Source organism: Epinephelus fuscoguttatus, linkage group LG11 (assembly GCF_011397635.1).
Source record: "Epinephelus fuscoguttatus linkage group LG11, E.fuscoguttatus.final_Chr_v1".
Lineage (NCBI taxonomy): Eukaryota > Metazoa > Chordata > Actinopteri > Perciformes > Serranidae > Epinephelus > Epinephelus fuscoguttatus.
The window spans coordinates 43,402,312-43,418,394 of record NC_064762.1 but is presented as its reverse complement, the minus strand read 5'-3'; the positions used below and the strand labels follow the sequence as shown (position 1 = coordinate 43,418,394).

The 16,083-nt window shown below is 40.8% G+C and overlaps 1 protein-coding gene across 1 annotated transcript in view; it reads left to right on the top strand.

The window, feature by feature from the left end:
- opn5 (opsin 5) overlaps positions 1–16,083 on the top strand; it is a 216,365-nt gene that overhangs the window by 50,532 nt on the left and 149,750 nt on the right. The gene's annotated exons all lie outside the window — the stretch shown is intronic.

The following is a 16,083-nucleotide window of genomic DNA, read 5'->3' as shown; positions in this document are numbered from 1 at the left end:
CTTATCCAAGAGGCTTCATCAGTTCATGCTTGTCTGACTAGGCTGGAACTAGTCTGACAAACTGGTGTGGAAGCACCCAGGTATTTAACCTCTGGGGAGGTCTTCACAAGGCAAATGATGTCACTGGTTCGTTAGTGCTCCAATGGTGTGTCAACGACAGTCGTTGAAACTCCTGCTGCAACGCTGCAATTGGAGTCGTTAGAGTCACACGAGCCATTTGTGAACGACCATTGTTTTTAGAGGTTAAGTTGTTAAACTTCCTGGGCAAGGTTGAAAGGACAGCATTATAGATAGGGGATAGGTGGTGTCGCAGATCTCCTCCTCTACTGAGAGATGGCTTTTCCAATTTCACATAGATGGCTTCTTTTACACCTCTTTCAAACCATCGGTCTTCCCTGTCCAAAATGTGCACATTGCTGTCTTCGAAGGAGTATACTTTCTCCTTGAGGTGTAGATAGACAGCTGAGTCTTGCCCTGACAAGTAAGCCCTTCTATGTTGGGCCATGCGTTTGTTTAGAGGTTGTTTTGTTTCTCCAAGTCTGGGCATTCCTCACTGCATTGGACAGCGTACACTAGGTTGCTCTTCTGAGTGTGTGGTGTATGGTCTTTTGGGTGTACCAGTCTTTGTCTGTGTGAGTTACTGGGTTTGAAATGCACAGGGACGCGGTGTTTGCTGAAAATCCTCCTGAGTTTTTCAGATACCCCAGACACATAGGGGATGACAATGTTGTGGGCTTGCTCTTTTCTGGAACAGGCTGCTGATTTCACAAAGGTCCAACTGGGGTAACCACAAGTTTTTAGAGCCTCCCTCAGATGTTCATGCTCCTTCCCTTGGGCCTGAGTGCTGGTAGGTACGTTATCAGCTCTGTGTTGTAGGGTCCTGATAACACCTAGCTTGTGTTCCAGTGGGTGGTGAGAATCGAACAGTAAGTATTGATCTGTGTGAGTGGGTTTCCTGTATACCCCAATGTGGAGGCCTCTGTCCTCTGTAATGTGCACGTCACAATCCAAGAAGGGCAAACTATTCTCTTTAACATCTTCTCTTGTGAACTTGATGGACAGAAACATCAAGTTAGATAAACTTTTAAATGTGTATTAGAGCAACATAACTACTACTAGATAGCATTTAAATGCACATCAACCACTTCATTAAATTTAAACAGTGAATCATATTTAATTGCAAACACTGAACAAAAAAACTTAAAATTCATCATACATGTCTGCATATTCAAATCCATAGTACTCCGGGGAGGGGAAAACTGCCCTGATGGAGCCAACCACACAGGCTGGAATCGGGACCTGGTTCTTCCTTCCCAAATGGCCCCTGGCCCAGAGGGTAAACTGCCTGTAGGCAGGCAACCTAAAGAGACTGATGGAAAAGACATGTATTGGTTAGATTTAGTAAACAATATTTGAACATAGGTGATGAACATTCTGATAGACGGGATGATGACTCTGATATAATGTATAAAATTAGATTAGATTAGATTAGATAGAACTTTATTAATCCCTTGGGAAGACTCCCTCAGGGAAATTAAGAAAGATGACATGATGAAGATGTATGTTTGATATTTTTAAGTATGGCTGTTGTATTACTGCTTTTTCTATATACTTTATTGAATTGTTAATTGTTTTTGGATGTTTATCACCCTGGGCAGTTTGGATGGACAACCACACCTGCCATCATAGAGTTTATCAGCCTATTGGTGTGCATGATGTATAAATATAGGTATGCTTTTCATTTTTGAACATTGTGACCTGACAAAGATCCAAGTAGGATAAAACACTGTCATTATTATACTTTTGTGGCTTGGAGTAGGTGTGCAGAAGTTACCTTTTTTCATAGTGTTAGTACAACCACATGTTTCCATACATTTCCACTCCAGAACTATCTGCTATTCATGCAGTCTCAATTTTTTAAGATCATAAACAAGTTGTTTGTTGTCAGGAAAGATATAACAGGGCGTCTTTTTTCTTTTATATGTGTCCAGTATGAGTATGAGAGTGGAAATCCATTTGGTAATTTATGTTAACTTGAGCCTTGCTTCATATCCACTTCTATGTATTATTCTATATCACCTACAAAGTACAAAATATTGAATCATTCCTTTCAGATTCCAGAATATACGTCAACTGTGTATTGCTAATCTCACTCAAAAGTTATTGAGGATGAACCCGTCTGAATGTCTGACATCAAACAGTCTGCGTCACGGTGTTTTGACAGCGGTTTCCCAAACGTTGGTTTCATAACGTGCTGCACAACACGATGTAAACAAACTACATATAGAAAGCATTCATGTGGCATTATATTATGTCAGGTCTCTCAGACATGTTCCACATCTAACTGGCTCGTTCAACAGTAGCATTATGTAACATAGTCAGCTATGTGAACTGGCGAACTAACATTAGGTGCCAGCATTGATAGCTAATAGCTGTTAGTGTCAACTAGCTAACGCTAAGGGTTAGCTAGCAATTAGTACCGGATGACATAAACAAAGACGTTTCGGTCAGACAACACCTGTATGTAAACAAACAGCACGTGGAAACATTGTTCGCCTTGCATGTTATCATATTCCTGGCCAACACCATAGAGCATGCATTTGTTTTCTTTACTGCATACAGTTAGAATCATTTGCCCGCTGTTACAGCTAGCTTGACTTACCTGCTGTTGATGGGATGCTGCAGCGTCTCAGCTCTGACATCCCTCAGCGAAAGCATCGCTACCTCCAACACGTCCACCTCCCAGCACAGGATGCTGAATGAGCGCACCATGGTGATGCAGGGGTGGTCATGGAGAAGATGGTCCAGACCAGCCTCCTGGCAGCAAATGGACTCTGGCACAGTGGGCATCGGCATACAATAGCCACACTGACACCACGTAATGCTGCCGACATGCCCTTGACCCCAAATCACTGGCTCAACCACTTCTTCCTCTCGTACCACTGCTCGATTCCCACGCATTATAGGCTCATATGCGTAGGCAATGGGGCTTGTCACAGACTCAACAGGCCTCTCCAGTTTGTCTTCCTCCATTGTCAAAAAGTGTGGTGCTCAACTCGGTTCAGAAATGCTCCACTGTCTTCACTTCACTGCGATCGCTAGTTTGACAACCACTCCGCTGACGTCTGGCGACACAACAGACATGGCACCACCCTTTGTTTTGACAGCTGAATTTAAATGACAGGATTTTGAGATTCCTTTCATTTTCAGTGTTTAAACTAAAATGATCATTTTAGGGTGAGAAACCCTCTTTAAGTTATGATAACTAGGCCTATGTTTAGTGTTTCATGTCCTCTTTAAAGTTACAGTGTCTGTCACTATGACGGATTTCCATCAATTGGAAAAATTAGAGGGAAAAACCCCCCCAAAACAAAACAGTTCAACGTGTTTTTTTTTTTGTTGGGGTGCCTTTATAGCTATCCAGTCTAATCATGTTCAGGCATTCAAGTGACACTATTAATTGAAAACTGATTTAACCGATTATGAAAATAAGAAAATTGACTTGGCCAGATAAAGTTTTTGAGCCAGGTCACTTTTCAGAGCAATTCATCAACTGCCTTGCTTGGAACATGAAAATAGTTTTCCAATTTTAGTAAAAGATGTGCAAATTTCAGCTCTATAGTTTTTGGCAAATCCTGTGCTTCTGTGTCATTTTCAAGAATCCATCAGAATCTGCACTGATGTTATCTTCTGTGACTCTGTCATCTAGGCTGCCATCACCTGCATTTTCAGTTTCAATTATTTTTACAATGCCTACTTGTGCTTCCTATTTTTGTGTGACTTAAAAGTACCATAAACAGTTGTCTGAAAAGAACAGCCATCAAACATACAACTTGCTGTCTCATTACTCTAAAGATGGTTGTTGATGTGACAAAAATACTCCTGCACTGAAGTTTTATCTCTGCATGTACACAAAAGGCAGTTAGAGGAAGACAAACTTATGGATTTTTGGACATTTTGATTGGCATGCAATCTGCTTAAGTGGTTACGAAGAGCATTTAATGTTTTGAAAGCAAAGGGGAAATCAGGATATGCACATAGATAGGGGTAACTGCGGACAAAATGGTCATGAGCTAACCTGTAATGCTTCAGTGACTGAGATGACACAACTGTCCTGCACTCTTTGCACTGCCACTGCCACATTAAAGTCTCTGTGGGGAAAAAAGAAAGGGGAAAATTAGTTACTTTAAGAGTATGATTAATAAGCCACAGGAAGTTTATCCACACAAAATGTAAAACTGTCTTTGGCACACAGGCATGACAAAAAAAATGTAATGCAACAACAAGAGCAGAGTAACCATAATTATTATTTTTAATTACTGATAGCTTGGAGAAAAATTTTGCTTAACACATTTTGCATTGTGATTTTGAATTTCTTTATGCCACATTTCTTTCATGCTTGACTTTTAAGCTGTACAAATATAAAAATACAGTCAGAAAACCATTAAGAGCAGTGGCTCTCAAGTGGTGGGTCACAACAATAAGTAGAATGGGTATGTTCACCCTACAGCTGTATCTATAAACTAAAAATTTGATTCTGCATGCCAAAGTCATGTTATAGTTATATTTATACTTAAAACCCTTAGTGTGAATGGGCCTTTAGACTTAAACTAATCTTATATTCTTAGGTTAGACCAGTCCAAGTAAGACTGCCAGTGGCATAAATATTAAGACTTACTTATTTTAAAGTAATTCCCCCAGCTAAGCTAGATTTAACACCGTCTGCATCATAGAGATAAACTAATTTCTGTCACCTTTTTAAAAAAAATGTTAATGGCCCTTAATAAAGTATTTGAGCAGCTTTCTTGCATATTTCTTTTTTTAAGATTATTTTTGTGGACTTTTGCCTTTCATGGATAGGACAGCGTGTGAAATGGGGAGACAGAGAGAGAGAGAGAGAGAGTGGGGACTGACACGCAGCAAAGGGTCGCAGTTTGTGCTTGGTTTACCTCATTGTTTTGTATTTAAATTTATTTACCTCATTGTTTTGTATTTAAATTTATTTAATAAACAGTTGTGTGCCTTGTATATTTTGTGTGCATGTCATTTTCCAAACTGGCAATAGAAATTGAAATTCAACATAGACTTGTTTACTGGACATGACTGTAAAATAGACTATTACGAAAAAACATTTGTCAATATATGTATCATGAAACCAGACAATTTGTTGTCAAAATATAATTTTTAATTGATATTAAAAAAAAAAGAAAAAAGAAAATGAGTACTATGTACAAGAAGTATTTTGGTGTCGTCTGACATCCAGTCTTTTCGGTCACTATTCAGAGCAGTGATGACAACTCACTCTGGATGTGACTGTCCTACAGAAAAAGAAAAAAAATAATTAGCTACTTGTAAGTAACAGTGCAGTTTTAAATTTGATCCAATATTGTCATGTAAATCACCAAGCTCTCTGCTAACGTGTTTACAGTAGCTCTGCAGTTGATGGGGCAGGGATACCAGACACAAGTCCATACTGACGAGGATCATTGGGCCTCTTCTTAGCAAGTTGTTAACATCTTACAACACCCTGCCTAAGGTACAAGTAGACAAACCAAAGGTAGACACCTCTGTACCCACAACTTATCATACACAAAGGAGATACTTTACATTTCTTCATCCCCCCTATGAAGAAATGTAAAGTCATGTGTGTGAAAATGCAAATGCAGACACCTCTCAACCTCCAACCTCACAAAAACACACAAAAACATTTATATTTTTTCCCGCTTACTTGGGGCATTTGTGTGTACTTCCTGTTTACTGCATCGACAGAGCCTCTATCAAAATGACCAAACGACAGCTGATAAGTAATGTATTGTATGTATTTGAAATATCCCTTTCCCGCCCTCTATAAATGACCAATCAATCAATTTCAATCAATTTTATTTATAAAGCCCAATATCACAAATCACAATTTGCCTCACAGGGCTTTACAGCATACGACATCCCTCTGTCCTTAAGACCCTCACAGCGGATAAGGAAAAACTCCCCCAAAAAACCCCTTTAACGGGGAAAAAAAACCGGTAGAAACCTCAGGAAGAGCAACTGAGGAGGGATCCCTCTTCCAGGACGGACAGACGTGCAATAGATGTCGTACAGAACAGATCAGCATAATAAATTAACAGTAATCCATATGACAGAGAGAGAGAGAGAGAGAGAGAGAGAGAGATGCAGGTAATGACAGTATCTTACAACAACATTAATGAAAGTAATAATATTATAGTTATAGTTCTGGTTACTGCGGTACAATATGTTGAAAGTATGTATTAATACCTGGCAGTATACATGTGTGACAATAATCATATGTGTATAATAACAGAAGAAGTATGACTAATGACTAATGATGGCAGCAGCAGCAGGAGGCATCTGGCGGGACCACAGCAGCAGCACAACCACACACGTCACGCTGTCCAGGCACCGCTGTGATATGAGTTAATCTGCGAGACAGTGGAGCACAAAGGCTCCGGAGAAGAAGCCGAGTTAGTGACATCCAGAATGGCCGGGTTAGCTAGATGCAGTAATAGGATACGAGAGAGAGAGAGAGAGAGAGCGAAGGGGCCCGGGGTATTATAGAGGGGTCCTCCGGCAGACTAGGCCTAAGTCAGCCTAACTAAGGGCTGGTACAGGACAAGCCTGAGCCAGCCCTAACTATAAGCTTTATCAAAGAGGAAAGTCTTAAGTCTAATCTTAAATGTGGAGACGGTGTCTGCCTCCCGGACCGTAACAGGAAGATGATTCCACAGGAGAGGAGCCTGATAGCTAAAGGCTCTGGCTCCTGATCTACTTTTGGAGACTTTAGGGACCACGAGTAACCCTGCGTTCTCAGAGCGCAGTGTTCTGATAATATGGCACTATGAGCTCTCTAAGATATGACGGAGCTTGACCATTTAGAGCTTTATAAGTTAACAGTAGGATTTTAAATTCAATTCTGGATTTTACAGGAGCCAGTGCAGAGAAGCTAAAACAGGAGAGATATGATCGCGTTTCTTAGTTCCTGTTAGTACACGTGCTGCTGCATTCTGAATTAGCTGGAGAGTTTTTAAGGACTTACTAGAGCTACCTGATAATAGAGAGTTACAATAATCCAGCCTTGAGGTAACAAAAGCGTGGACCAATTTTTCTGCATCTTTTCGGGTCAGGATAGGCCTAATTTTCGCAATATTACGCAGATGAAAAAATGCAGTCCGTGAGGTTTGCTTTAAATGAGAATTAAAAGACAAATCTTGATCAAATGTTACTCCGAGGTTTCTTACGGTAGTGGCAGGGGCCAGAGCAATGCCATCTAGAGAAACTATGTCATCAGATAAAGAGTCTCTGAGTTGTTTGGGGCCAAGAACAATAACTTCAGTTTTGTCTGAATTTAACATCAGGAAATTGGTGCTCATCCAAGTTTTTATATCTTTAAGGCAATTATGGAGTTTAGTTAATTGATTGCTTTCTTCTGGCTTCATTGATAAATACAACTGAGTATCATCCGCATAACAATGGAAATTTATAGAGTGATTTCTAATGATGTTACCTAAAGGAAGCATATATAGAGTAAACAGGATTGGTCCGAGCACAGAACCTTGCGGAACTCCAAAACAAACTCTAGTACGTAAGGATGGTTCATTGCGAACGTCAACAAATTGGCAAACTGGCTACAGTGCTGAAAAGAAACCTGGGGTTGTTCTTATTGTCTTCTATTAGAGCTGAGTAATAGTTTGCTCTGGCATTGCGGAGGCCCCTCTTATAAGTTTTGAGACTGTCTGTCCAGACTAAACGAGATTCTTCCAGTTTGGTTAATCGCCAATTCCTTTCAAATTTTCGCGATATTTGTTTTAACTTACGGGTTTGAGAGTTATACCAAGGAGCGAACTTTCTTTGCTTTTTTAACTTCTTTTTAAGAGGAGCTACAGAGTCGAGCGTTGTTCGTAGCGAGCCTACGGCGCTATCAACAAAATGATCAATTCGGGAGAGGTTAAAGTCGGCACGGGAAACCTCTGTTACTGAAGGTATTGGTATTGAATTTAACAACGAAGTAATCTTTTCCTTAAGTTTTGCGACAGCACTATCTGATAAACATCTAGTATAGTAACTGTTGCTGAGTGGCGTGTAATCGAGTAAAAAGAAATCATAAGTAATCAGATAATGATCCGATAGCGAGGATTCTGTGGAAAGACTTTTAGGTTATCAATTTCAAATCCATACGTCAGAACTAGATCGAGGGTATGGTTAAAACAATGAGTAGGTTCATGTACACCTGACTGAAGCCAATGGAGTCTAATAATGAGATAACGCGGTAGCCAGGAGTCATTATCAACGTCGACATGAATGTTAAAATCGCCTACAATAATAACTTCATCTGATTTAAGAACTAAACTGGATAAACTAAACTCTGAGAATTCAGAAAATTCAGAATACGGGCCAGGAGCACGGTACACTATAACAAATAAAAGTGGCTGCGAGGTTTTCCAGGTCAGATGTAAAAGACTAAGAACGAGGCTTTCAAATGAATTATAATCTAGTTTAGGTTTAGGACTGATTAACAGGCTAGAGTTAAAAATGGCTGCAACTCCCCCTCCTCGGCCGCTGCCTCGAGGAATGTGGGTATTATTATGACTGGGAGGAGTGGACTCATTTAGACTGACATATTCATCTTGACACAGCCAGGTTTCAGTGAGACTGAGTAAATCAATATGATTATCTGATATTAATTCGTTTACTAACACTGCTTTAGACGATAGAGACCTGATATTTAACAGTCCGCATTTAATTCTCCTGTTTTGTCTTTCTGTCACAGAAGAGGTTTTTCCTCTTTGTTTAATTTTAGATTTAGATAATTTAGGCGGTCGGGGGACAGACACCGTTTGTATAAAACTATTAAAACTATGGCTGGGTAACTGCACTAGAAGCTCAGAGAGGTGTTTAGGACTGCGTCTCCGAGTCCTGGTCTCAACTCTGGGTTGTCAGGGATTTAAATTACTAATAAAGTTTGCCAGGTTCCTAGAAATGAGAGCAGCTCCATCCAAAGTGGGATGAATGCCGTCTCTCCTAATAAGACCAGGTTTTCCCCAGAAAGTTTGCCAATTATTAACAAAACCACATCGTTTGCTGGACACCACCTGGACAGCCAGCGGTTAAATGATGACATGCGGCTAAACATGTCATCACTGGTCAGGTATTTGGGAGGGGTCCAGAGAAAACTACGAGTCCGACATCGTTTTTGCGTATTCACCGAAGCAATATTAATTTTAGTGACCTCCGATTGGCGTAACCGGGTGTCATTGCCGCCGACGTGAATAACAATCTTCCTGAATCTACGTTTAGCTTTAGCCAGCAGCTTTAAATTTGATTCAGTGTCGCCCGCTCTGGCCCCAGGGATACATTTGACTATGGCCGCTGGTGTTGCTAACTTCACGTTTCTCAGAATAGAGCTGCCAATAACCAGAGTTTTATCCTCAGCGGGTGTGTCGCTGAGTGGGGACAAGCGGTTGGAAAGCGTGAACAGGCTGGTGGTGAGCCGTGGGCTTCGGCTTGGAGCTGTGCTTCTGGCGAACCGTAACCCAACCTCCCGGCTGAACGGGAGTTACCGGAGGACAGTTAGCAGAGGCTAAGGCTATGCTATGTGGCTCCGCACCAGCTACAGGGGACTGGCTAACTACCGCAGCTGCTGAATGGTTTTCCATGGTGCGGAGCCGTGCTTCTAATTCACTAAGCCTCGCCTCCAACGCAGCAAATAAGCTACACTTGTTACAATTACCACTGTCGCTAAAGGAGGCAGAGGCATAACTGAACATTTGACACACCGAGCAACAGAGAGCAGGAGAAGGAGAAGTCATGGCTAAGCTAATGTCGCTAACAAGGCTAAGAGCGTGCAAACAACAGCTAAGAGATTAGCGAGGAAGTCGTAGAAAGGAGGAGAGCTATAGGTGCTTAAACAGAACCAGTGTGGGTTATGACTTGAAGTAGACGTTAAAGCAACTGAGGTGAGAAAGCAGGCAAGTGGAATTCACCAGAGCAGTACAGAGACGCTGTCACAGAAACACCGGAAATGACACAACTCGCTTACCGCAATACATCAGCACGTCAGCCAAGAAGTGCCTCCCTCCCTCCTGTTTGTCAGGCAGCCTTGTCAGAGTCTGGATCATAGCAGGCCAGAACATCGCGGATCTTGGGGTTGTCCAGTGTTGCACAGTAATCCAGGATGGTTTGTCCTCGTCGACTAACTGCCTCCTGCAGTTTTTGAAGGACATCGATGTCCGTCAGGAGGCCAAAGTGTGAGAATAGGCATTTCTGAGAGAAGAGAAACGGCCACTCCAGTTTGATCTTGGACATCGCTGGGGCAGGCACTTTGTTATGGTATTTCCGCAGGATGACGTATGTCTTTTTCATTATTGGTTCTGCTCTCTCTGCCCCACTCATTCCTTCCTCTGTGTATACAGACATATAAATGTATTGTTAGTACCCAAGTAACAATTTGGTCTCGTAGCCACCCCCACACCCACCCACCCCCACACACAGTATTCAGATCTGGACAAATGACTAAAGTCACCCAAATTTGCATTAAACAAAATTCGCCAAAAAGACAGTAGATTGCATGCCTGAGTAGATGTTGAGCAGATCCCTCTTCATATTCTCCAACGTTGCCTCGGTCTCCCCCTCTGGAAAATCTGCTGGGCCCCACCTCACACACCTAGGGGTAGGCATCACATCGCTCTGTAAACCTGTTGTGAGGTCATCTAAGAAGTGAATGAGTACACAGAGGCTGTGACGTCATACATCAGCTTCTGTGAGGACTGCTGAGGCTATATACCATCATTCACTACAGTGAGGTATAATGGAGTTAAATGAAATGAAGTTAAATGAAATGAAGTTTTATAGACATTTCTCTCTCTCTCTCTCTCTCTCTCTCTTTTTTTTTTTTTTACTTGGGAATATAGAAGGGGCCAGTAAAACTCTGAACTACTGGCCCGGGGGGGGATGTTATGTTGAACCCTGACATAGGCTAATCCCGTATACCTCCCCATATACCCTCCGTTGGGACCAAGAGCACACGAGAGAAAGAGAACATTAATTCATCTGGTACTGAAATTATGTTAAGTTTAATTCATCATATCTATAGCAGAAGTGATATAGTCCCTTACCAGGTGCCTCGATTAAGTAGCAGAAGATGTCTGGAAATGACACTGAGGCCACTGAGTCGGATCATTCATCCAGTCTTTTAAAATGTATGAACAACAACCCAACCCCAGTGTATTTAATTTTTTAATATATCGATCCTTGTCAGCAGGCAATAGCGACTCAGAGTATGTCATGACAACTTGCTAGCATTCTGCGTTTTTACAGTATTGCGGGCGGGGGGGAAGGATTGTTTTCCCCCTCGGCTCTAACCGGATGTGACGTTTGTGGGCGGTCCCGTTGTTGCCGACTGTATCTATACCCCCGGCATCGCCTCTAAGTTAACTGACCAAAAAAACACATAACATGTTGACCGCCATGCAACACTTTCACCATTGATATACTGTATGATGCCTTTACCTAACTATATCTGATCAAATGTTGAGTCATCATCCTTCATAATCTTATCATATAAACGCTTTATACAGTTCAGTAAAATCATAATGTACAGTATTTAGGTATTCAAATTTAAATAATAAGATCGGCTGCCTCATGTTTGTCTGATCCAGGCTGTGGTAAATAGCAAACGCTAATGTTAGCTAGCTAGCATTGGCTAGCCTAAATCAGACCACACGGGCAAACGCTACAGCTAGCTAACTTTCATAGATATATATACATAGATGCCGCACCCTGGCTTGTGGGATGTGTCAATACTGCCGCCATCTTGCCTAGGTGCTCTGACCGGTTCAGACCTGTGTCAGACTCGGCAAAAATGCCACATTTTTGCTCTGCATTTGGGTGTACTAACAAAAGAAGTGTTAAAACCAAGCAGAAGGGAATAACATTCCAGAGGTAAGACGTTGTTTTACAATATTTTACTGTTACGAACATGTTTAATGAGATACATATCTCAAAAATTGATCCTTCTTTTAAGCTAATCAAGTAAAATAACTGTCCTGATCTGGTCCTAATGCCAAATTAAGCTAACGCTATGTCACACAACTTAAAGAAAAAAGGTTAACCTTTATACAATATTACTTATAAAAGTATGATGCTTTGTCAAACAGCTATGTCAGTGTATGTGTTATTCCAAATTGTCAACTATCTGTTTCATGGCACCAACGTGACATACTGCAGTATAATGTTAGTAGTTAACTTGTGGCCTGAATTGTAACTGCAAATTATGTGGAACTGCGTTTTTCTGACACACTTATTTTGTGTGTAGTTTCCCAAAAAACACAGAGAGGAGACGGGCATGGGTAGCAGCAGTGAGGAGAAAGGACTTTGTCCCAGTGACTCTTGAAAAAACGTGGCTTTTGAAAAAACGTAATTAGAAAAACTACACAGGAGGCAGTCGCGTATGTGACGTCATATCTTTCGCTCGCTTCCAGCAGCTTGGAGTGACTGCAACCTGGCACAAAACACACAGACATCTTCAATCATCAATCGATTAATCATCAACAGTGGAATTTCAGCGGGGAGGCCAAGCTGCAGGAAGCGAGCGAAAGCTATGATGTCACATACGCGACCTCCTACTGTGTACTCTTGAGTCTTTCTAATTAAAACGCTTATATCTCAACAGTTTTACCACAAAGTATGACTTTCTTGACCATAAAATTGATGTTTTAAATTCATTAACAACATATTTAGATTTCATGTCACAACTCAAACGGGAACAAAAGATAATATTGCTCTCCCCATTCACTGCCATTCATATTTTTTCCGATCTAAGGTCCCATGAGCTCTACCGGAAGGGGTGTGACTTCGGCACTCTATAGGAAGTGCACGCAAGAAATTTCAAAAAAAGATCGTGTTGACACTTATGGAGGAAGCGGCTTTGTCGTTGATTTATATTTCATTAATCACGCAAGAAACTTCAAAATATGATTGTGTTGACACTTTTGGAGGAAGTGCCTTTGTCGTCCTCTCAAAGAAAAGGGAAATGGCATCTTCAGGTTCAGTGCCGAGTTCGGTTACGTCATGTGACTTACCAGGGAATATTTGAATAAAAATATTACACTGTAATAATACTGTTGAATACTATGAAATCCTTGCATTTTTTTTACTGTGTTGCTGTGATATTACAGACCTTGTTGTGATATAACAGGGTTTTTTTGATTGCAGGATTTTACTGTAAAATAACAGTTAAATGCTGTAAAATCCAAGGATACTGTAGTTTTTACAGGTATTCATTGGGATATTACAGGGGAGCTTAATTACAACAAATTACTGTAAAATAATACTGTTAATTATTGTGAAATGCTGGTAATTTATTACAGTGAAGATATGTCCTGGGTTATACCAGCGGTTGTTAACGTACATGATGAGTCCCCCACCTTTGCTTTTCCCGCAGGCTTTAGTGTCTCTGTCAGCTCTCCGTAAAGATAAACAAGCTGCTCTCACAGTAAATCCGCTGGTTGTTCAGTGCGGACAGCTCGTCGATCTTGTTCGGCAGTGAGCTCGCATTCCCCATGATCACAGAGGGAATGGATGGTTTGCAGCACCTCCGACTGTCCACTAGCCTAGCCTTCCGGGATGTAGTGTTGTATCCTGGCTTGTCTCTTTGTTTTCAGAGCCAGTAGTTCCTCTCTTGAATAAGTGAGAAAACTGGCTCCTGGTGGCGTTGGAAAGTTAAAAATATCCATGGGATATGTATAAAACACACAATGTCTTTGTGAGAAGAGCAGAAAGGTAGCAAAGATAGGAAAAAAGAGCTAAAACTGGAGAGCTACTGGAGAGACAGCCGTCTCCCATAGCGCGAGACTGAATTTTTGAATTGTAGTGCAACCAGGATTAGACTTGAAATATATTCACTTCACTCTTTGGTGTCTCTCTATTAATGTTCTTTGTCATGTTACAATTGAAAGATCTTAAAATACAGTGTGTGCAGCATCTTGTTGTTTAATTTGTTCTACAAATAGGAGCCCTCAAAAGCAACCTTGTAATACAACTGTACAGTAATACAGTTGAGCTCCTAACTAACGTTAGAAAGTTGTAAATGTAGAATATTACAATATTACATGTACTATGTGGTATATCTTATTCTATTCTGTACGTGCATCAGGAAGGAAATGGTCGCTCCATCTGCATCCTCTAATTTCATACATCTGATTGGACAGTGATGCACATCTCATCCAGTGTCATATGTGTAGATCTTGCACAACTAGCATCAATCAGTATAAGAGGGCTAGGGGCCTAAAAGGTCACTCTGACAATATTGGTATTAATAATGTTGGTCCCCTGCAGGGTTAGAACAGCACTAGGCAGAAAAGTATTCCTTCTTCCTGAAATGTCGTTCAGAGGGACCTGAAATTGTTGGAGCTGATAATGATGGGGAAATTTCAGTACATTAAAGGACATTTAAGTACAGTACAGAAGACTGAGAAAATGTTGCCCTCATTGTGATTGCTCCAAATTGTTAACTGAAATCATTTCAGACAATTCTGCCTTTTTATGTATTATATCTGCATTTGTAATACATTTTAACTGGATATTGTGTTTATTGTGTGACAGTTGTATTGTTTGTCTGTACTGCTTGTGTTTATATTCTAAAGTCAAACACGGTGCCCACTTGGCCAGGTCCCTCTTGAAAAAGAGATTTTTAGTCTCAGTGAGACTTATACTTGGTTAAAAAAAAGTTATACAGTACGTATATATTTAGCAGAATCATCTAATGTCTAATAATGCCATGTACAGTTACAGGGTTGCTTTGTGCACACCAGGTTGATGATAACCATTATATTGCACAGCTTGGACATGTTGGACACAGCATTTTGTTAATCTCATTCCTAATTATGTTTTCTTTTCACACTGTGTCAGTGAACTGACCCTGCCCCTGTCAAGTCTAAAAATTATCAAGAACATATTTTTTAAAGAGTTTTCTAAAGAGTTTAATCAGACTGTTACCTTAATTGCAGGTGCCAATTATAACTTCCCAGGTCTTCTTACTTATCTGAGGGAGGACAGATACCGAATCTTGAGTAGCAGAACTAGCACAATGTAGAACAGCGAGCAGGGATATAAAAAGTAAATGGACCCAACACATATCTCACTGGAATGGGCGGTGGGTGGCAGCACATAGGAGTAGTACTGTAAAATACTGTTAATTTGATAGTTGTTAATTAATGCTATTCTTAAGTGTGTGTGTGTGTGTGTGTGTGTGTGTGTGTGTGTGTGTGCTCGCTCCACAACGTACATCATACCACCAGTGCATAAGTCAGTGCCCCACTCTGGACAACACAGTCAACGACATTTGGACACTAGCAGATGTTATGAATGATTTTACATCTGCATGTATGTGTTTGCAATTTATACACTGCATAATATAGGTTCATGAATGTAATAATCATGTGTCCTGTTTACCCATGGACCGCGGAACACATCTGAACAAGGGGGGGCCATAATTTCAAGTCACGCGGAGGGGGTGGGGGGGCATATGCATTGAAACAGACAATATTACTGATGTATTAAGTAACGTTGTGGAACACTTTTTTTATTCCTACGCCACACAGTCACATCTACAGTACATGCATGAACACGAACACATGCTTGCTCAGATTAACCCCTCTGATCCCACTCTAACATTCACACACAACAGGCCAAGCCTATTTACACATAAACGCACAGATGAAACTATAGCAAACAACAAAGTACATCCAGTCCACAACCACAACCAAAACTCATCTTGCTGCCTTGAACCTAAATCAACATCATATTCATTATCATCACAAGTCAGCACTGAGATGCATTGATTTTGTGTCTTCTCCCGTCCTGCAGGAGAAAACACGTCATTTTATAGGCTATTAATAAAGAGATTCATGGGGTTGTTTGTTTCATTTCCCTGGCCTGCATGTCTTTTGACACACTGGTTAGGAATAGCGCTCCTATTTCGTTGTTTTCATTTAGTTTTTAATGAAATAAAGGCTGTTTCATATTCTGTTCTCCTCTGTATTTATTTATTTTTCTACCTTTATATAATCATGCAGT